The 24,601-nt window shown below is 39.6% G+C and overlaps 1 pseudogene; it reads left to right on the plus strand.

Moving 5' to 3' along the window:
- The first annotated feature begins 21,759 nt into the window (after positions 1 to 21,759).
- Positions 21,760 to 24,122, plus strand: LOC115755987 (annotated as a pseudogene).
- The last annotated feature ends 479 nt before the right edge of the window (positions 24,123 to 24,601 follow it).

Below are 24,601 nucleotides of genomic sequence, written 5' to 3' on the forward strand. Positions count from 1 at the left end.
AATACTTATAATGGCTTTGTCTTCGTTCCTTTATTTGCATCATAAGCCTCCTTTATGGTACCAGAGCCATGGAATTAACCATAACATGCTATCTTTAAAGAGGTGAATAACAGGTATTGAAAAAGATGATCTTACTAGTCATGAGTGATGCTTTGAATTTTAGTCCTCCGAGTTACTATTATGCTCCTATTTCCTTAAAACCTTTAGTAGGCTACGAACTTCTAATGTTTCTAAGATCAAATATCTTTATTAGGTTTCTTATATCAATGAGGATAGTAACATCTCGAAACTCACCTTCCACTCAAATCCATATTCTTCATTAGCTAAACCATCCTCTTTGCCTCTGTCCTATTCTATCCAGCACCTCATTAAGTATGGTTTCGAAGTTAATGTGTTCAATCTGTTGAGAAAAATTCCAAATTGACTTTGAAGTTGATAAAACAATCCATAATCTATTCTATTTAAGACAATGCAAGTGAAATGCCATTTCTGATTAATACATGTGTGGGATTACCACGAGTTAAATCTGGCGAGAAAAGACTCGAGACGTTGTTGAGGGACTTAGATGTTGTATGGAGCTATGACGTGATGCTCAACGTTAGGATTATTTCTCTTACTTCGACTAGAATATCTAGAGATGTATTCAAGATGATTTAATTGATATATTACATCATCTATGGCTAGCAATCAATTTGGATTCGTATTTGGAGGTTCTCAATCATGAAGATCAATCGATGACGTGGATTAAAGGAGATGAGGATGACTCACCTAAAGAAGTAATCTATTTATGGAAACTCATGATCACGATTGTATGGGCGATTTGATCCAAAGGAATTCTTTTCTCTGTCAGCCTCAATAGCTACGAAATCCTTTGTATACGATTTCGTCCAAACGGGAAAGTTTGGAGAACGATCCTCTGGAGATTTTTACAACGGGTAGTTGGAGATGGATGAGTATAAAATGACACTTTAAGGCTGAAAGCGCATGCACAAAAGACAATAGAATTCAAAATTCTAAGATCAAGAGAGCTTCACATCATTCACGTATCTTTAATCATATATAGTAATACTTAGAGGAGAACATATGAGTGTAAGAGCGTTAGACAAAGGTCTACTCACCAAATTGTAAACCTCGAGGTTATTTCACTATTGGAATCCAGTCGTTGCCCTACCGTGAAGAAGTGGATGTAGGCTTGAACAAAGCCGAGCCACTATAAATTCTTTGTGCACATTCTCTTTCCCTTACTCTCTTTAATTGCGTCCTGTGATAGTAAAATTGTGCACAACGTTTGCATACGAGGATATCTCAGATCTTAATAGCTATCAGTCGGATGAAGCTCTAAAGCATACTTGCTTATATTCCGTATTAATTTCTATCAAATCACTTATTGACCCCCTCCCAGGTGATAGCGCTAGCCTCAACACAATCTTCTAAATTTGATTAACATTCTATCCCTACAACTCATTGAGAACATTTTATCACTTTGCAAATTCCTTATGATTTTCCTCATCAATAGATACAATAAAGGCTCCGTACGCATCTCTTATTTTGGTGCTATACATCTTGCTCTATCTTTTCATGCCGGGGAAAAGCTTTTTAATTGTTGCTCGAATGGCACTCCTAGATACTCGCTTTTTATTACAAACATGCTTGTATTCATACCATAAGACCACCCCCTAATGCTGGAATATTTTGTTATGCTTTTTTCTAAATTTCAATAGGCTGCTTTTCCCAAACCCTCAACTTCTTTTCGCCAATAAGTGTTGGAAAAATCATCAATGTGGTGATTATTGAAAAATCCCCTATATTGTTTGTGATGACGAAAAAAGATTCAAAGGCTATTAATGTGTGTTTTGGTTGAGAATTACCATGTGATATATGCATAAGTTTGTATACAAATGATGTGATATGATGAGGGCTTTTCCATTAATGCTCTGTTGATATCTTGGGACTAGTGCCGATATGTGAGGTGATTGAGCATTGAAGATGTTTACAAGTTGGAAGGATCTTTAGATAAGGTGCACATATGGAAGAACCTGTATTGAGGGTAAACAAGCCAAGAAGAATGGGGATGTTCGTGAGCGTTTGGAGGTGTAAAGATTATGTGAACGTTGGATGGAGATAGTGTTGATGAACAAACCTAGAACAAGGATGTTCGGTAAAGTTTGGAAGGATAATGAAGATGAACAACTTGGTACAGTTGAAATTTTCAATATGCTTGAAAGGACCCAGGAAGAAATATCTAGATGATCTTTATTGGGGGCAGCAGATTGGTGGCATAGGCGCAGTCTGCCGATTCCGGATGAGGTCGAAAACTGTGATAATATCGATGATCCGTGTGAGTTCGGTAAAGATGAGGAATCAACGTGTATGTTCAGAGTCAACGTGGTGTCCTTAGAGATCTTTGGAAGCCGGCTCGGTCAAATCAGCAAATAGGAGGAATCGGTTGGGATGTTGATGTCTATGGAGGTCTTTGGAAACTAATATGGTTAATGAGCAAAGATAAGGAATCAACGGGGAATGCCAATGTCCTTGGAAATCTTTGTATGCTAAGGAAGCCAAGAGGATCGTTGGATGACCGATCACAAGTCATTCCACAATGTTTTTAGTGGGTAACATCACGAGGCTAGTAAAAATTTGCATGTCTTGATTATGGGTAAGGGATCGTACTAATATCGAATCCCGAAAGGTGCTGGCCCTTGATCACCTGATGAGAATGTTAGACATGAAGAAAATAGCCATTACAAAGGCTTGGAGTTTGCTGAAAAGATCACGGAGTTGATCAAGAGCATTTATGGAAAAATGAGCAAGTTTGACAAAAGTACACTGATACTGTTTTGGGAAATTGTCACTGTTAGAGAGTCATTCCAACCATTTTTGGCGACATCCAGCTATTGACAACGGTAGAAACAATGGCTACTAGATGATTTCAATAAGGAAGGTCATATGAGGATATATGGCTATATATAGAGTCCAAGAGAAGTAATTGGATTGGGTGGAAATGAAAAGAACTTGTGTATGTGCTTTGAGTCTCTTCTTTGATCTATTTTTATTGTTAGTTGCTATTTCTTCTTGATGTTAATGTCTGGGTGATGGTACTGTCTGTAATCAGTGATAAGAGCAAGTACACAATAACGATAGCAGTACATGAATCCTGATAGTGTGATTTATTGGAAGGATGCTAATGTAACTTACAAGTGGATTCCAGCCTTGTTGCGGCTATTAGTGTTGACAGCGGACATAGGCTTGGGAATAAAATTGAACAACTATATATCTGCTTGTAATAACTTCTATGTCTTCACTATTAGCATCACGTGTTCAATATCATCACCATCACTGAGACTTGATTATGCACCTGTCACTACATTATTTTCCTGCCGATATTTGTATTTGAACAAGATGTCTCGTTGCTGTGTGCTATCTTTGGGGATGGTGAGTGTATCAAAAAAAGCAAGGATGAATCGCAATCCTTCTTAGGAAAAGGCAAAGAAATATCTATGTACTCTATATTGACTACGACACTACCTGTTGTCTAATTTCTGTCAAAGAGAAACAAGAGTCGTTACACAAAAAGTTAGGACCCATAATCTTGACACAAATTTCGAAGCAAGCTATAAAAGATATAATGCGTGGGCTACCTGGTATCATGTATGAGAAGACTTAGCTGTGCAATGCATGCTCGTTAGGTAAACAAGTAGAAGCACTTTCAAATGCATAGACACTATTGCTACTGACAAAGCTTCGTATCTTTTCAATATGAATCTATTCAGACCAACTAGGAATACAAGTCTTGGAGAAAGCATACATTATTTCGTCATTGTAGATGACTACTCCAGATTTACATGGGTAATATTTTTGGTTCACAAGGATGAATCATACAAGTCCTCTGTGAAATTCATGAGGTTGATCCAGAATGAGAAATGACACAACATCACAACAATCTGCAATGATCATGGTGGAGAATTTCAAAAATCAAAGCTTTGCAGATTGTTGTGAAAAGAACGGACTTGAGCACAACATTTCAACTGCCTACACTCCACAATAAAGTGGTGTTGTTGGAAGGAAGAATAGGTCACTGCAAGAGATGGCAAGAACAATGATAATTGAAACCGGTACTCCTGCTTATTTTTGGGGCTGAAGCAATCGCAACTGCATGCTATTTCATTGACAAAGTTTTCCTACGATCATTGTTGGAGATAACACCCTATGAACTCTTCAAAGGTAGAAAGCCAACCATCTCATACTTTCACACTAGCAATTGCTCAATGACGCTCACCTTCTCTGACATCAACAAGGGCTTCATCTTCAACAAGAAGAAGAAATCTCGGAGGAAGTTAATTTCCCTTTTTGCATCACCCGCAATCCTTCCGGCAAGAGTCCATTTTGGATTTCCCTAGTATGTCCCGGTTGTCTTGCAGTTAAATTATAGATCAGAATTTAAATCAATCGGGAGTAAGTTCGGGCCATAATAAATAAGACATGTTCAAGGTACAATTTTTGCGGCATAACTGTTACTGCACAAGATGACAAGGCATCTTAGATTAAAAGATCTCTATTAGGTTTTCACGGTCGGAGACTAAATTACATTTTTACACAAACATCGTTGATTTTCTGGGACGTGTTAAGTAATAGCTTAGTTGATTTGATTAAATCTACATGAATATTGTCGTACATTGAGCAATAACAAAATGTTATCGACTATGTCAATGGACCTAATAATAATAATTCTTAATCGAATATAACAAACGTCACTCTTAATCGAATATAACAAACGTCACACACATACTATGTTCTACATACATGATCCCATATTCTTCATCTCTCTCTTTCTCGTTTTGTCTTGTCACCTTTCAGACGAAGAGGTCTAACATCTGTAATTTTTCCATATCCTTTCCTGATGTAACCACCACAAAAATACCTAACAAACTGATCATATCTACGCAAAGATCCTTGACTTTCTAGACGAATTTGAACCTCACTTTTCTTCTACGAGTGCGCGTCCATTATAGGAGTCCAAAGCTGCTAAGAAAGAGCCAATAAAAGATGAAAAGTACATAGACCCGCCCCATTCATTATTTATTTAGTAGAGATTGATTTTAGGCATCAATTGTGAATTAGGTGTGGACATCGACAGTTGTGAGTTTCTTTCTAGTCGGTCTATTCAGTTCAAGCATCTATGCCTTATAGAATTGCATCTATTTTCCATTTCTTGATTAGTTATTATACTAAATGGGAGAGAGAGAGAGAGAGAGAGAGAGAGAGAGAGAGAGAGAGAGATTGGAACAAGAATCCAAATCCCCATGGTTTATTCTTTCTGTGATTGTGGGTGCCTTGACACATACATATGGTCAACATGACAAAGATGTTTTGACCAAAGGAGTCGGCAGGTACCTGAAATTTGGATTCGGCTCAAATCCTACCTGCCAAACATGGAGAAAAGAGTTTTGCAGCCACTTGATCGGAAGTCTGGTCGGATGAACTTCCTTATTTGCATTTTTCGACACAAGCAACGCCTACTTATCTGACCTAAAACACTTGCTTATGTGACTGCCAAGAAGAAATGTGCAAGTCTCGAAGCACAAATACATGCCGCGGTTTCCGTTCGTGCATTAGAGTTGGCACAAATGGTCAGAGAGAGCACCTTTTGTGTGTGTGCGGATTAAGCGCACAGCACGTAATCAATGTTTCAGACCTCCAAATATAACTAACCTTATGTTTGAGCCACCTATTAAGGCTCATTACCTAGCCCATGAGATTCACTAGGATATTTCACAGGCAGTCGGTTTAGGTTTGCCCACCTCAGAACTCCTTGGTTAGGTTTGCCCGTGCGCTCGACCTTGCTTGTTTGTGCACCCTGACTTACTTGTTCAGGTTACTAGGAGTCTTCTTGACATCAGGCTTTTCAAATTACTGTATTTCCTATGCATATTGTTCGCATATAAATAACCCTTCGATTTAGCACATTATTCAGTCAAATAATGCACGGTTCCTTTTTCGAACTCTAGTATACAGTTGCGTAGATAGACTGGTACATATTCGTTATTGAAGAGAATTTTCGCGGTTGCCAAACATAAGATTTGGCCAACGCAACTTTTGCGGTATCTTTCAACGATCAACTTTCGGTGGTCCTATCTTTAGAGCAATCGACAGTTTAAAAGACGGGCAAGTAGATTTTAAGCATGATTACGCAATATTTAACATCGTGGAATGTGCAGACCACAATAGCCTAACACCTAAATATGGTCTTCAGACAGGGACGTAATGCTGCTGTTTGAATGACAAGAGACAACCTTTTAAGTTTCATTTCTCTCTTTCTCCACTGGCAAATTTAGTTTGATTGTAGATTATAATATCTTTCCAATTTTCAACTCCAAGTAATGTATGATATCGTGAACGAAGTGCTTGACGAATTCTTCCTGGGGATCAGCATTTTGTATGATCATGTTCACCCATGTGGACTCGTCAAAGCTCCTCGCCCAATTGCCAATGACAATCTTTGTCGATAGAGAGGCTCTTGGTTTCTTTGCACCTGCCACACAGATGGGATTCGTGCATTGACTGACATGGCGATGATGCTAATGATTGTCCCTATGACCGGTGCGACTAAACCTTCCATTTTGATTTTGCCGTTACCAATTTATTGTTATTGTTAATCTTATTGCACGAGCGAATTTTCTCTAATTCTTGTTTTTAAATCACAGTCTTGCGTGGAACAAACAAGACTTTTACTAAAATTTTTTGAAAACTAATCAATAAAAGTGATGTTTCAGGCTACTAATGACCCCACTTGGTTTAAAGGATTGTTCACAATCCGACTCAATATTTACTAAAGTGATCTGTACCATTTGGAAACTTGGTTACTCTAGATTAATCTAACACTCTTTCGATACCTTTTCAAAATATTTTAGGAGTCAGTCTTGGCAAGTTTTAATCTTAAGCCACTAGCATGCAATGGGTGATCATGCGGGTGCGGAATCAATTAATGTAACACTCTATAAATCGAAGCACACTTAGGGGGATAGAAAAACCTGATGTGCTAAGCAAATGACAAGTGAAGCTTTATTATCACTTAATGCAACAGGTATTCTGCAAGATGTTAACTAAAAATCAAACAACACATGATTTCTACATGCAATGTCAACTAATTATTTTTGGGTTTTTCTTTTTAAGAAAATTAACTATATGTAATGCATAAGATGCAATTATTAATTACATCTATATAAGTATGTAATGCATAAGAAACAATTATTAATTATATCTATATAAGTGACGACCTAAATTAAACTATGAAATAATTTATATCAAATCCTAATCTAAATGAAGAAACATATATATATATATATATATATATATATATATATATATATATGAATATGACCTAATATGCAACACGTATGAATATCTAATAAAAGAACAAAATTTGATGAAAGCACAAAATATCCGATGGAAGCGCAGTATCAAAGAATAATTTCAAGAATTATGACTATGCATAAATGCTCATGGAAATTATGTAATATAATCAAAGGGTCATCAATATCAATCAAAGATACACAATTACCAGATTATGATGGAGAGATAATATTCTTGATTAATCCTAGTGGCAAACTATGTGACTCTTAATGTATCTAAAATATATAGTTTCTAAATTGGGAGACATGCAATCTACACTAAATGCAATGAAATTCTATTTTTATTTTCATAGTACGAATATTTCTTAAACTAATGAAATGCAATATATAAGACCACACAATCAAATACTCGTCACATCAAAAATAGGAAATAAAGGTAATCGGGGATCCGGTCTTAGCTCTTAAAGAACGAAACCCCCATTATAACGTTTCAAATGAGGAAATTTCTTATTTGGAAAACACCTAAAACATCAAACCAAATCGTTTTAGAATCAAATAAACCCAATTCAGGCAATTGGGTAATGAATCAAACATAACTTAGGAAATTGTCTGAATTGTATTTTGACTCAAACAACAACGGCAAGGGCTCACGTGGAAGATTCACGGCGTTGGTAATCGCCAACCAATGACAAGAGACGATGAACATCAATGTCAGGGACTGTGAACATCAAGAGGAGATCTCTGGATCTTTGATGCTCAACTGCTTTGGTGAAGTTGAAGAACTATGTATCGTAGAGATCTCAAAATTTCACTGCCTTGTGACTTAGAACCATTGCATAATCACCATTTTGTGAGACTACACATTGAGCTCTCTAGTCTCGATCCACAAGTCAGACCGGTTCTGTATTATCCATCAAAGACATACTTCTAGTTGTTTTCTCATAAATCCCACCGGACAGCTGTACTCACACAAAATTTGGGCACAATCGAACAGTTAATAATTGCGTACTCTTCGATTTCGTGAAACTGCACACTTGAACATTTTTGGGGGCTGCGGTAGAGAGAGCTCGTGTGTGTATTATTTTTTTTAGGTGTAGTCTCGTGTCCTTTTTCTTTACTACTGTGTATTCCCAAACCCTTTATGGACCCTCAAAGCACATTTTTATAGGAGTGAGTTTAGGGTCTCTTTTAAGATCAAAATCCATTACTTTCCTATCTCGGACTCTAAGAGTTATACCCATTCTTTAACAATAGGAAACTCTCCTATCATCACTTATGATTTAAATTATAATAATATCAAGAGTAATTTCTCTCCAAGTTTACTTTTAATAATCTATTCCAACTTGGGACCCCCACATACAAATTTTCAGCCACCATGAAGATTTAATGGGCTCAATTTGATTTTTCACCTTATGGGCTTAGTACAATTAATTCAATTAAGCTCAGAACCTCCCTTGCTTATTCTCTTAGCTCCTACTCAATACAATTGTATGGGTTTAATTACAAAATGCAAATATTGACATAAAATTTAGCTAATATTTTTGTTTGGGGGTCAAGAATGACTCCTAATATTTGTATACAATAGGTCTCAACAATGTCAACAGACTTGGGGTCCCGCTACTACCTATTTGAAGATCTCGGACATTTGCGTGACATCCCTATTACTTGTATAGGTCATCCGGAACGGTTTCAAGCTTATTTGGGCCAATTACGGTCCTGAAGGAGCTCGACAACAAAAAAAAAAAAGGTCCTGAAGGAGTGCTTGAAGCCCAATATACAACAGCTTGAGTATGCTGGATAGTGGGCCTCGGGCTCTCATTTGGCAAATTGCAACCTAGAGTTGATGGACCATTCAGAGTTCTTGAGTGAATTAATGACAATGCTTATAAGATTGAGTTGCCGGGTGGGTACAATGTATCTAGGACTTTTAATGTAGCAAATTTGTCACCTTACCATGCATATGAGGAAGAACCCGAGGGGATTGATATCAATGAAGACGAAGCAAATTCAAGGGCGAATCTTTTCTTAGCAGGGGAGGATGATGCACTTAGAGTTGGCCGAACTCAGAATGGGCTGAAATTTGGTTGGCTGCATGAAAATGGGCCAGTGATCAAAACTCATGGCTACGCCATGATTGACGTCGTTTTTTCGTGTTTCGAAATAGTTTTCGTGGGTTTGTAGGCCTTTTTTATTTTATTTTATAATTTCAGCTGTTTTTAGGCATTTTATAATTTATTGGCATTTTTGTAATTTTGCTTTTCCTAGGTTAATTAGGGTTAACACCATATAAAAGAGTGTTTTAGGGTTTTTGAAGGCAAATTTTAGACCTTTTGATATTATTCTATCGATTTGATAATCGTAATTGAGAGAACAATTTGTTTCTCTTTTCATTCCCAAATCACTGTTTAGCCAATTTCCGTTACGTTTTGGCATCAAATAATAGTGCATAACGGTCTCGGGGTGCCTCTTTGACCTTGGTGAAAGTATCGGCGTTGGAATTGCATGTGGTAGTGTTATCACGCTTCGATCATTGTAACCATATTCTATTTGTGGTTAATCGTGCTATACGATTTATGTAAATGAAATTGTTTTTAAAAAATGGCAATTTGGGAAATATTGCGTTATTAAGTAAAAGTTTTGAGTCTATGTTCAATCCTGTAATGATCTCAGTCTAGTGTAAGGTGCATCTACTATTTCATTGCCATGCAGCTATTGGCTCATGCTATTTTGAGTAAATTATTTAGTTCGGAATTGTATCTAGGGTCGACTTAATTTGTTGATTTGAATTTTGTTGCCATTGCTTAGCTGATCGCTTCGTGACCATTTCGTGTTGTTCAGTTTGAGATGTAGGCATAAATAGTTTAGGATACCACTTATGGGGGTAATGTCATAATAAAGTTATGTATATTCTTTGCCTGATACCAAACCGAATTTACTTTATGTACTTTTGTTCATTCTCGCCCTTTGTTACTAGTTTTGATTTGTTGCTTTGATTTCCTCATATTGCTTTCATGTTGTGATTTCACTTGATGGGTAGATTACACTTTAGGATTTAAAAATTGAATACAACCGGGCATGGACATTTAGTCGGAATGAATCTTAGTACTCATAACTTGGCAAAGACTGCATGAGTCACATAGTTGACAAATGATCGTATTAAGGTACCGATAGCGCATTAAAAATCTGTGTGACCAAATCTCCAAACTTAAATATTTGGTTTCGTAGGAAGTGAGATATTTTCTCATGTCTCACTTGGTTCCTAGCCAACCTCAATAAACTAGTGGCAACTTTGAAAATAGGATATAATCCCATAGATAGATCAAATCAAAAGAACTGCCTCATGTTGCGTGAGGTACTAATAGTGCATGAAAAATTGGTACAACCGGGTCTCCGAACTCAAATCTCTCCGAAGGAATTGAATTGAGATATTTTCACATCTCTCACTTGGTTCCTAACTGGTCTCAATAGACTAATGGCGACTCTGAAATAGGAAATTATCTCATAGATAGATCAAATCAAAAGAACTTCCTCATGTTGCGCGAGGTAATAGTTTGGGAGAACCCGAGCCCAATGACGGAGAGCACCTTGATATGAGGACCGTTCATCCCCACTCGACATTACCTCTAAATTTGTTTCTTCTGAATGCCAGAACGGCTCTAGGAGGGTCGCAACAAACCCTAAGGCAACAAAATAAACGATGTCACTTTTGGTCAACCCTAAGGTCACAAAAGTTTATTTGGTCATAATGAAATTTTATCACCTTAGGGTGACTTTTTTGTAGCGAGTGTTTGAATATTTTGAGATCGGTTGTAATCATTGTTGTGTTGCTTGAGTTATGGATGAATCTTATGCTGTAAATCACATTGATCGAACCGCATAAATCCGGTGTCCAATTTATTTTTCTTATTCTGTTATTGTTCATGTATGATCTATCGTTTGCGCAACACCCCACGTATTCTTTGCGACATAACAATTTTGTCTTCCTATATATGAACTGGCGTGCAATTGAAATTTTAAAAAATAGAGCTCACATGTTTGGAAGACAATGTTTCAGTGCGCTTGATGCACGGTTCGGCCTCCACACCTAATAACTTCGAAGGTCTGAATTCTCCCACACAAATTAAAGCATGCATGTAAACTGAAGTACATGTCTCTTTGTCAATATAAAAGATGCCAAAAATTTGATTTATATTGTTGGGGTATCGTTCATACTCCCCATCAACATTAAAGTACAGGATTCCGCTCCCCGATGAGTAGGCGGGCATTCGAGAGAGCCGCCCCGGTGTGGTTACGGGGGTAGCGCCCTTGAGCAGTCAAAAGGCTTTTATAATTTGAGCCCATATTTTTCATTTGGGTTTCAGCCCTTAAACAGCTAATGCTATATATTATTTCTTTCTCTTGTAGTTGAGGGGTATAATGAGAGGTTTGATGTGCTAATTATAGTGAAATCTTCTGCTGGACGTAACCTTAGTTTAAGAATGAATTAGAATAAAACTTTGTATCTCGATTTCTCTTTCTTGCTTTTTATTCTTTACTTCGTTATGATTGTATGCCAATTCCTAACATATATAAAGCAACCATGGTTGGACCATTTCAGGGAATCTTCATGGCCATATATTGAGAATCCAAAGAATGCTTAATAAATCATGATTAGCCACCTCGAGGGACATTTGATAGGAAGATTTGCTTGGTTGACGTTCAATAATTAGTGAGAAATTTAGTATCAATGGACTCCTAAATAATAATTCCGGGCAGTCCAATTTAATTATGGACTATATTGTGATCATGCACCTAGATTGCTTTCCCCCTTTTTTTAGGCAAGAAAAGTTTCATATATATTAGATGCTCTATCATCCGATGATTTGTCGGTCCGATACTCATCGAATAATTATCAAATATTTCGACCTGGTGAGGAGTCAAGATAGCCCTCGAGTTCATCATCCTTCAAAGTTATTGAGAACTTCGGAGTTTTTTCTTTCTTTTCTTTACTTTTTAAACAAGGATTATATAGTTTGATCTTTTCCTACTCTAACATTTTTACACTTCGGACTGGAGGCTTAGATAGTAATAAGTACAGTGTTGCAAAAACAAGCAATCGAACTAATAATAGCAAAACAAGAAACTGAACCGAAGATTAAATTTAAGTAGCTTGGTCAATGTGGCCAACTCCACATAAAAGTACAAGATTCTACTTTAGATTAAGCGATACAACAGAAGTTACAATCTTGCTCGAATAACTCAAGCATCGTCACTATTTTCCAGGGCCCAACTACATCTAACAATCTCACGGTGCTTAGCCCTCATAATTTCTTGCGAGATATTTTCTTCAGAAATTCACAACTCTTTGTTCACGAGTAAACCTCACTTGAATTTCATGCCACAATTCATCACATATGAAACATGAAAATCAATCAATCATGCAACAAAAAAAGGGAAAGTTACGCAAAATTCTTAAAGCTATTGCAATTGTGTCAATTCAAAAATCAAAATAAAATTAAAAATACTAAAATATTGTGTCGCCAAATGGCCGACACTGGCCATCATCCACATTAGTCCCGGTCGGCCAAAATTGACTGCATGGGCTGAATTGGTACAATTGGAAAAGGTTTATGATTGAATCGGCTGAAAAAAAGTTTAGGGCTGAGTTAGCACAATTACAATAGGTTTATGACTTTTTTTTTATATATAATTTTCCCGCAAAAGAAGGCATCGGAAAAACAAAACAACCCCAACCTAAATATCTGTACATATACCAAAAATGAAAAAATTGCCCCAATTACTCCTGAACTTCGTCTAATGATATCAATTCAGTGCTAAACTTTTCAATTTTTTCAATTTAGTTCCAACCCTATGTGCGGAAATTCAATGTAGTCTTTTTGATCAATTTCCAACAAAAGTCACATCATCATATAGCAATTCCCGGCCAAATTTAATTGGAAGGATTACATTGGATTTTTGCACAAAGGATTGAACTAAATCGACAAAATAAAAAAGCTAGGTACTGAAGCTTCGTACAATACACCTAGGATTGATTGGACAATTTATCCCATAGGAAACCCTCCTTGAAGCAACCTCATCCACGGTAAAGGAAAGTCTATTCTCTTCTTTCCAAGACTGAACGTCCACCATGTCATGTCCTGTCGCCCCACTTGCATTCGGATTTCGAGCCTTCACATCACACGCTCCAATTTTATTCATATCAGTTCCGGCTTCATCAACGAGTTTAAACTCGGGACATAATCTCAATACAATCCAATTTCAAATGAGAGATTAAACCCCACATAACGAACAACGAAAACAAGCGGACGTAAAACCAAATTCCCTAAAAGAATGAAGTAATCCGTTTTAATCTTCTTTCATGGACCGAACATTCGTCTGGCTAACTCGGTCATTATGGGGCTGACTACGTAGCAATCAAGAGTGAAACACTCAATCGATTGTGAACCGTGAATTCAGTGGAGGACATGAAGATATAAATGATCAAACGCGATGATGTACTGCCGAGATCACGTTGCAATAATGGAAACCAAGCGTCACCTCTTGCTTTTGTTCCTTTGGCTACACCGGACATTGCCATCGCATGCTTCGGACAATTACGTACGACCCCGAATCTATCTCAGCCTAATCGAGAGGCCGCAAGATTGGCGCAGTACGTTTACGTTTGCCCTCGTTTCACAAATGGCCAATGGAGTGTCAATTTCTCTCCATCAAGTGGACGAGAACCCAACTGTTTCCCTTTGGCTTTGTACTGGAAACACACGTCCTATCGCACCTTGGTACAATGTTTTGTTTCCACAACTGGAAAGAACAGCAATATTTAAAACCGGCTATATGGCCAACTTAGGAAGCTTTTGGTTCCCACTACTTTAGCCGGTTGTGCAAGTTGGGCTCCGGCTTCCATACGCCCTCTTGATCGGTCACAGCCACTAGATAATGTCCGAAATATAGCGGTTCTCAAAGAGGTAAGAGGTTCTAGGTTTTAAGTACTTTGAGGCAAGTGAGATGATTAACATATAGAAGAGTTCAAATCCAGACGTGCTCTGTCAATTTTCTCCAGCCTGTTATTCCTATTCTTCTGTCGATCTTCATGATGTCTGATTATCTTGTTGATGTTGCTACGACGTCACATACACTTCCTGTATTGTGTTTGTTAGGGATTGGACAGGCTAGCGAGAGAGTTAAGTAGCACGTTGAGTTTGTGACAGAAGTTCTCGCCAAATCGGAGTTTGGATTTAAGCCTGGAGATCTCAGATAGGTCCGACAAGAGTTTAGATGAGTTCTAGGTGAAAGGAGAGATGGAACGGGGGCCTAGGAGTCCGACCAGAGCTGCCTTATAGCTTGTATTTGTGCATGACCGGCAGCCCGTCCAGTCCCTCCGGCCACCCGGGAGAACATGGTTGGGTGCCTGGCTCCGGGCCTGGATGGCCAATTTGCTACTGCCCATCAGGCGGGCACCTGCTTGACACACACAAGTTGGCAAACTCGCGTTTTTAAGTTTGTTATTGAATGATTTCTCCATGAGAACACAAACACAACTAAGATGCAGTGCAAATGCAGAGAAACGGTATATGGATCCTAAATGCAATGCAAATGCAAACCCTGCAAATGACATATTTTTATTTAGAGTCAGGGTCGATCCCTAATTTTCTTTCAATGGATGACTAAGTGGAATAGCCAAAATTTAGGTGTCAATTTGTGTTATCTCACAACAAGTAATATACATGCAACATATACATTGTCGATGCCGCTGTTAACAACATGAACTTTTCCAAAAAACAGTTTGTGTAATACTTCATACGCCGACGTCTCTTACACCGAACTAGTCTCTACGGGGTCGTGCTACCATATGAGGCAGTGGCACCTGGTTATTTTGATTAACGACAAGCAATAGTATCAAAATTCGAATGCAAAAATTGATTGGAATACATGTTGAGCATGGAATACAATTGGTCGGTTGCATTACGTCAAAGCCATATAAGTAATACATAAATATACAAATTTCCACTATTCTTGTGCTAGGTATCATGAATTATCTTGTTGTTCTGTATATTAATAAGATTTAAGTCGCCGTGATTGACATGAGTAGACGAGAACAACTTCATCCTCCCGAACAATTAAAAATCTCTCCAAGGTTATGGTGAAGTTTATGTGGGTATAGTGACTTTTGCATTCAAAGTATAGTCGTTGTGTTTGTTTTTCTGGTGTTATGTTTCTTGGATGTGGAGCTACTGGCGCAACAACAGTAGTTTGGCTAATGGCAGTTGGTTCTACGGGCACAGGAGAACCTGGATTTCTTTGTTTTAATACGTAAAGTGTGACATAGTGTGGGATCATGAACTCAGGATCTCCTGTTCTAATACCATGAGAGAATTTGTAAGACCATTGTCAACTGTTCTAAAACCTTAAGTTGCTAATGAATGAGTGATTTAATATTTAATTATTCTATCATGTATGTTACGGAAAATGCTAAGAGATGCACAAATTCAAGCGTAAAATAACGAAGGATGAAAGTAAAAAAAAAAAAACACACGAGACACGATAAATGTGGAAAACCCAAAACAGGAAAAACCATAGGGAGAGAGAGGGATTTCACTATCTTCAATAAAAAGTACAATCATCAATCAATGATGTAAAGATCTAACAAGAAGAAGTAAAAAACAAAGGGTGTCGGGATAGATCGCTCGGATAGAAGCAAAAGCAAGTGTTATAATATAATATGCAACATATCCTTTTTATAGCCTTCTCTAAAAAACCCTAAAACAAAGTAAATGGTCCCAAGTAACCTTATCACTAATTTGAAAGTCAAAATATAACAATGTTGTCCATCTTCTACCACATTATACAGATCATAAATAATAGACTGCACAAAGACTTTCATTCCACATTTCCAATTAATGTAGTTGGTTCCATCTGACATGGGAGGTCCAGAGATACATTGCCCCTTACTTAAAAATGCTCCTATAATGCCGGCCACATGGATCTTTTACTCCGAAACATAACACTTCAAAATCAACCAATCCGCTTTGATGCCAATTGAAATGACAAAGCACAACAATCAACAGGGTGGTGAATTGGTTATTATAAAAAAATTAAAACTTTTTTGTGAAAGACAACAATATAAGAGTGTACAAAAAACTTCTGAAATGAGAATAGTTATGTAGAAAGAGTTAAAGAGATAGAAGAGATGCAAATCAAATTTATAAGAATTCAGCCTTTCAATTGGCCTACTCGAAGTGGTCCTTCCATGACTTTTTAAGCTATTCACATTCTAGAACTTTCAGCATGAGTTAATTCGGCAAGGCGGTCCTTCTAGACTTTTCTTGAACTTTCGCTGATCAGTCTGTTCACCTTCTATAAGCAAGTTTTTCCAAGCATGTCGACATCCTCGTATTTGAAAAGCTATTTACATTTTATTGGTCAGCCAAACTTCAACGAGCTGTCATCTTATAGCTTATTTACCTTCTACAGAGGTCCTTCATGTCTTCGACACATTTGTCGTCCAAAGCATTTCCATACTTTTAGACGTCATATTCCAATACCATCTACATATGGCTTGTGTACATTGAAGAAGCTCTGCAAATTTAAATGGAAACATTAGCAACCTTTGACCATCTTGTTATTTTCGAAAGGGAATTTCTTGAAGTCATTTTCGTGGAGTTTATAGTGAAATTGATTAATCACTAGGCATGGACAATGAGGGCGGTTGATGTATTGACAAACTTACATTGGAAAGAATCATGTGAAAGAGTCCCCCTAGAGTAGGGAATCTCCATAGACCAACGAAGTCATCCTAATCAATAATATATAACGATAAAGTATTGAGATGGCAATAAAAAATTGTCAAAAGAATAAAAGTTCCACGTTTAAATAAAAAATCCCGGATCTACCGCTTTGCTTTGGAAAGGCTGTATTATTCAAACAGGGTAAGTATAGCTTGCACAAGATCTCCAGCATCCATGCTTGGTCCCAATGTGACATCATCGTAACATAAGAATTTCTTTCTTTCCATAACTCTAATAACATAAGATAGATAATGTTCAAACACTACATGTCTTTATAAAATATTGTAAAACTACAACATTAATTATTCGTGGGACCTTGACCTAAGCTCGAATGTTCTACCATTTAATTAACCCCAATATTAAAGTACTGGACCTGTCAGTCGGTCCAACATATGCTCGCTATAAATTTTCTATTTTTTTTTTCTTTTTGGGTATATTAAACTCTCCAAGAAGCACTCGACATGTGGATGAAAGAAATTGGTCGGTATAGAAGCACTTTGGTTCTTTTCTTGAGTCATCCATGACATTAGATTGAAGCTGTGGTTGTGTGGAAGTTAATAATTGGTCGGCTTTGACTCTAAATCGTCGTTAAAAGAGATTGAAATGACGCCCTTTTTTAAATTAAAGCAACAGAAAAATCTCCACACTAGAGATCTGCTCACCAAAAGTGTCGGCATGGTCAGATGTTTCAATGTGTGATCTTCAATTGATTGGCATTGCGCAGGTAAGATATTTTCCTGAAAAGAAGCTTTTGACAAAACGAAAATCTCATACATATGTAGATTATTGATCATTCATTAATAGATTAGTGTTAATTGTCTAATGGTTTTGCACCCTCCATCCGGCTTGCCCTAAAGATATCATGCTTTTGCTCCTTGATTGATCAGGACGAAAGCAACATCGATTAAAAAATAATAATAATAAATAAATAAAAATTCACCGTTTTTTATTTTATTTTAAGATGGTAGTGAGTTACATCTTCGAAAGGGAAGCGAAAAACTGCTTTTCGAATGTCAATGTCTAAGGCTCGTAGCGTACACCGGCAATGAAGAAACATTGAAGGGAGTATGCGACATGGATCCATCGAAACGCGTCGCTTTCGTCCCTCTCCTTTCACGGTGGCCCTCGACAGTGCCGTCTCCTCAATTGGATCATTCCAGAGGACCGCAACCAGGCGTCGGAAACCACCATCGCCATGCAGATCCAAGGGAAAAACACAGCACCGAAAGTTTAGTCTTCAGTCGTGTTCTCGGACATGAGAGAAGGTACGAAGCCACCATCGTCTTTTGAAGAGACCGAAATAAGTCGAGAGCAAGTGAATTGAAATTGTTCACAAATTGGCGACTTTGAATGGGGGACCTCCCACGAAGATGCCGTTGGCGCAAATTCTGGGTAAAGAGCAAAAAGGCAAAAGTATTAAGGTTGATTTCCTAGATAAGCTACATGTGTCGGAAATTATGTGGATAATCCCAACACGTAACTGCTAGGTTTTCTGGTGTTCCCATCAAATGATATTGAGAGTACACACTAAATAATTTAAAGAGAAGATGATCATCGTGGCTAAACCGTTTCCATAGTTATGATTTTGTTCCTTTCCCATGGATAATTAAAAAGTCAAGAATTTCATCGTAACAAGTTTTGGAATATGCAGACAAGTTTTAGAATATGCAGTCAAAGGGCCCCTCGAAACGACATAATGAAATAATAATCAAGAATCATTCGTATAATAATCTCATTAACTTCTGCTTAACTTGTGCTTTTTGAACTTTGACCGCTAGAAGCCATTTTAGCTAGGTGTGACCAGCCATTTAGGAAAGTAGGTACCTGTCTGTGTTAAAAAAACGAGCCAACTAATCGAGTTATTAATTGCCATGCTGCCGGGAATGTCGGGTTAAATGGAAACGAGTGAGCCGCTTTCCACGAGATCATTAGCTCAATTTACTCTATGGACGTAACTCCGAACCGCTTTTAATTCCTCACCTAGTTGCGGCATTCCTATTGTAAGTAGCGCCCGTAGAAAGTCACTACCGCGGGTCATCTCTTCCGATCCTTTTTGCCAATGGAAGGGAGCCGCTGAATGTCACGACAAACCCCATAAACAAGTTTGTTGGGATAACTAAGACGCCCGCCCGCACTTTACAATCGAAATGATAAACGTGGGGGGTAGAGAATAAGGAGTAAGGTTCACAATACGAAATATAACAAGAAAGGGGATAACAGCTGATTAAGACTTGACTATGATATGACCTTAAAACGTATAGAGTGACGGAAATAATATCTTATTCCGTAAACAGCTGATGTGATATAAAAAGAAAAAACGTGAGATTTTAGGGTTACGATGGATGAGAGGTCGCCTTTCTGTCGGGTCCCTTTTTTTTTTTTTTTTTTTCGTTTGGTTGGAACCGTGGTTTTACACTATGGGGACGAGTGATCGGAACGGGGCTAGTCATATGGACAACAAACGGGGCCTAACGAAAACGTGGATGGAGGAACAGGCCATTTATGTTGTCCATAGCTGAGGCTGCGTCCGAGAGTGTGTGTAGGGGCGTGTGGGGTCAGCGATGTGACCAAAGATTTCGTGGTTGAAACAGAGTAGAAAAAGGCCCATGTGGGTGTTCTTCATTCGAAGCATATTCCTTTAAAAAAAAACAAACAAGGGACCCATAATAGAAATGGAAAAAAAAAAAAAACATTGGAGAGGGAGGGACGCGGAGTTAGGTTAAATAGATAAAACATTGAATGGTATATCCCTCGGAATCATCACATAAATCAAGTTCATCTCAACAATCGATTATATGAAACTCACGATTTAAAGAGATTGAGAAATGACACCCATTAGATTGAGTTGCCAAAAAATGTCACAAACCTATTGCGATTGTGTCATTTCAGTTCTAAACTTTTTTTAATCAATTGAATTTTAAACATTTTGTAATTGTGTTAATTCAATCCATTTGGTCAACTAGCGCCGACGTGGCAAAATTTTAATAAATTTTTATCTTTTTTGCATTAATTTTTTATTCTTTTAATTAATTTTTATTCTTTTCTTTTTATTTTATGGTTTAGGGTTTATTGGCAGGTAGAAAAAAAAAGACAAAAACTCAAAAAAATAATAAAATATTATTACAATTTTGCCACGTCAATATCGACCGATCAAATAGACTAAATTGTCATAATTAAAATGGATTTATGATTTTTTTCAGTAATTTCCCATTAGATTGAAGATGTGTCTTGACTCTAATCCTCGCTCTTATTGGTCCTTAATTTCAGAGCACCCTCCAATCATTACCAATATATTGGTAATGTTTCAAACTATTTATTACCACGCAATTTCAAAGTTCTCACCCACTTCACCTTTGGTAGCACCACATTTCCCACCTTTGTGTCAATTTTTTTTTTGAAAAAATTTCAAATAAGGTCCCGAAGTGATTTCCTTTTCTCAAATAAGGTCCGAGTTAGATATTATTTCAAATAAAGGTATGAAGTGTCATAACTTATTTTAAACAAAGGCTTGAAATGGTAATATAGTCAAAAAATAGGGCGTAGCCTCAAGGGCATTTTTATCATTTTTTTTAATTTTTTTTTGTCCTTTTGATCTTTGTTTTGTCCTTTTTCTATTTTTTAAAGAATTTAAAAAGTTAAAAAAAAAAAAAATACAAAGCCCTCCTGCTTGTGGCCACCGCTCCTGCTTGTGGCCACCGCCCCATCGCTAGCGAGGTTTCGGCGAGGGCTAGCGACCTTGCTAGCGAGAGATGAGGGCCTAGGCGAGGGCCGGCAACCCTCGTCTAGATTTGGGAGAGGGTCGCATTTGTCTCCCAATCTCGGCAAGGGCTTCCTAGCCCTCGCCTCCGGTTGGCGACCATGCCGGCCGTTGTCGATGCCGCATCGGTGGTGGGACCACAAGCGGAAGGGTTGCCTCTATTTTAAGGGCGCCATGAAAATGGGAAAAAAAAATCAGATTTAAGTTTGGTAAAGGACTAAACTTGAAAAAGCGAGGATGGAGCTTGAGCGAGAGGTTGAAGATGAAGTGACGAGGCGAGAGGCCGAAGACGAAGTGACGACGCACAATTTGAGTTTGTACTCTTTGAGGACAAAAGAGAAAATAGTACCAAGGCATGTCCCTTTGAATCCCATGCCTCTTTTTTTTCACTTTTATTTATTTATTTAAAAAACAAGAAAAGAGTTAAAAGAAAAATAACATAAAAGTAAATGACCAAAAGTCCTTGAGGCCAGACCCTTTTTTTAGACTAAATTCACTTGGACCATTATTTAAAAAAATAAGAGCATTTTAAAATTTTATTTAAAATAATATTTATTTTAGGTCTATATTTAAGAAAATGATGGCATTTTAGACCTATATTTAAAATTTTTCCATTTTCATGACTAAGCCCTTCCAATCGAATGTCGATCCTCCTCAAGTTCCCTCCCCCACAAATCTGCCACGTGGTCTCCTTCTAAATGTCCGAGGTGGACCCGTGACACACACACTCACACAATGACTCTCTCTCCCTCTCTCTCTCTTTTGCACCGCCAACTCTATTTATGCCCATTTTTCCTCGTTTCTTCTCCCCCAAATCTCCCTCTCTCTCTCTCTCTCTCTCTCTCTCTAGAATTCCTTGTGATTTTCTCTCTCTCCTTCCTCCTCTGACGCGAATCTTAGACCAACCCAGAAAAAAGAAGAAGAAGAAGAAGAAGAGAAAAAGAAGCCATGGCTCTTCCGACAATATCACCCAACTCTAGTTGCAGTCGTAGCAGTTGGGCTAGTTATGAACACCTCCCATCATCTTCTTCTTCGTTATCGTCTTCGCTAGCGGACTTGGGCTTCTTGCCCATGGCCAGCAAACAGAAGATCAAGCCCATCAACACCACCACCAGATCCACAGTAAATGGTGCTTTGCAATCTCCTCCCATCCTCCATTTCCCATGGCAATCCCACCAACCCCTACCACCACCACCACCTGCAATAACTATTATAGGACAACCCTGCAGCACCTCCACCGCCGCCGCCGCCACCACCGAGAAGACCCACCACCCCCACCACCACCTTCCACAGTGGAATTTCCTGCAAAGGCTGCCGCCGACGCCTTGGACTTCGTCGAGAGCGCGCTGATTTCGAGAGAGCTCCACCACCCGCTCCCCCAAGACTGCCGACCCCCGCGTTCAAATCGCGGGGAACTTCGCCCCGTTCCTGAGCAGCCCGTCTGCCGCCACCTCCCCGTCGCTGGCAAGATCCCCGATTGCATCAATGGTGTCTATGTGCGGAACGGCGCTAACCCGCTGCACGAGCCCCTTGCGGGGCACCACTTGTTCGACGGTGACGGCATGGTCCACGCGGTGACGATTAGCGGAGGTTCGGCCAGCTATGCCTGCCGGTTTACCGAGACGCAGCGGCTGGTCCAGGAGCGGGAGCTGGGCCGGCCCGTGTTCCCGAAGGCCATCGGTGAGCTGCATGGCCACTCCGGTATCGCCCGCCTCCTCCTCTTCTACGCGAGGGGGTGTTCGGCCTTCTCGACCACAGCAGCGGGAGCGGAGTCGCCAACGCCGGCCTTGTCTACTTCAACAACCGCCTGCTGGCGATGTCCGAGGATGACCTGCCGTACCAGGTGAGAGTCAAGCGATCCGGCGACCTTGAGACGGTGGGCCGGTACGACTTTGACGGCCAGCTCGAGTCCACTATGATCGCCCACCCCAAGGTCGATCCCATCACGAAGGAGCTCTTTGCCCTGAGCTACGACGTTGTCCACAAGCCTTACCTCAAGTACTTCAGGTTCTCGCCGGACGGCGAGAAGTCGCCGGACGTCGAGATCCCCCTGCCGCTACCGACCATGATGCACGACTTCGCCATCACCGAGAACTTCGTCGTAATCCCGGACCAGCAGGTCGTGTTCAAGCTCCAGGAGATGCTATGCGGCGGCTCGCCGGTGATCTACGACAAGGACAAGATGTCCCGCTTCGGGATCCTCGACAAGAGGGCGAGCGACGCGTCGGGGATCCGGTGGGTCGAGGCACCAGGCACGTTCTGCTTCCACCTGTGGAACGCGTGGGAGGAGCCGGAGCAGGGCGAGGTGGTGGTGATCGGGTCGTGCATGACGCCGGCCGACAAGATCTTCAACGAGTGCGACGAGAGCCTCCAGAGCGTGCTCTCCGAAATCCGCCTAAACCCGACGACAGGAAAGTCCACCCGCCGACCCATCATTCACCCCTCCGAGCAAGTGAACTTGGAGGCCGGCATGGTGAACCGGAACCTCCTGGGCCGGAGAACCAAGTACGCGTACCTCGCCATCGCCGAGCCGTGGCCAAAGGTCTCCGGGTTCGCCAAGGTCGACCTCGAGACGGGGGAGGTCAAGAAGCACTTTTACGGCGACAACAGATACGGCGGAGAACCATTCTTCTCACCGGCCGGCAACGACCTGGCGAGGGAAGATGACGGCCACATTCTCGCCTTCGTCCACGACGAAGAGACGTGGACGTCGGAGCTGCAGATCGTGAACGCCGCGAGCCTGGAGCTCGAGGCCTCGGTCAGGCTGCCGTCCAGGGTCCCCTACGGCTTTCACGGGACGTTCATCGAGTCCCAAGACTTAGCCAGCCAAGTATGATATAAATCTTCAGTTTTGTCTTACTTTCGTGGGTTTTCTTTCTCTTCTCCAGCCGGTGTAGTGTTACGTGGTGCTGCAGAGCGAAGCAGGTCTTCGCCGGAGAGACACGTCGTCCGGTTCCTGGTGGGACACGAAACCTGAAACACGAGCACAAACCAGACTTCCTGGTTTTGTTTGTTGTTTTTTAAGTTTTATGTTGGGGGAAAAATAACAACAAAAAACTGGCAGAGACCAGCTAGTAGCTTTTGGACAGTGTGCAGTTTTTGAGCTCAGCTGGTTTCTGTTTTTATTTTTATTTTTTTTGTCGGCTTTTTTCCTATTATTATTGTGTAATGTCATTTACACACACACAAAAATGTAATTTTATGATTAATTAGTTTATTTCTGCATTCTGTAAATTTCTCTCTTCATTCTCCAAATTGCACTTCTAGTTTTCCCTGGATTTGTTTAGTGAAAATTATTTGACTGAGACTCATACGGCCCAGTTTTTATCTGCAGAGTAAAAATGTTTTCCCTTGTTCTTTCGCCTTTTGTTTTGGTTGATGGAGAGCCAAATATATATTATTATGGGTGAGCCACAAAACCATGATCCACCCAAATCGGGTTGAACTATACTCAATCGGCTGATTTTGGATGTAACCGGCGGGTACTGATCCGGTTCTTGATTCTAATTTTTTGGAACCGGCGAAGACCGATTCGGTTCTTGGCTTGGACTGGGAGCCATCCAACTGGTCCCCTTTTTTCCAAAAGTCCAAGATGGCTTTCTTGTTCAGAGCCTTCTTCCTCTGTTTTTTCCTTTGTCATACGAAAGCAGAAAGTTTCCCAAGTCTCACTGACCAGAGTCTCACCACCACTAACTTCGGCGAAAGAAAATTAC

The sequence above is a fragment of the Rhodamnia argentea genome, chromosome 9 (assembly GCF_020921035.1).
Source record: "Rhodamnia argentea isolate NSW1041297 chromosome 9, ASM2092103v1, whole genome shotgun sequence".
Classification (NCBI taxonomy): domain Eukaryota; kingdom Viridiplantae; phylum Streptophyta; class Magnoliopsida; order Myrtales; family Myrtaceae; genus Rhodamnia; species Rhodamnia argentea.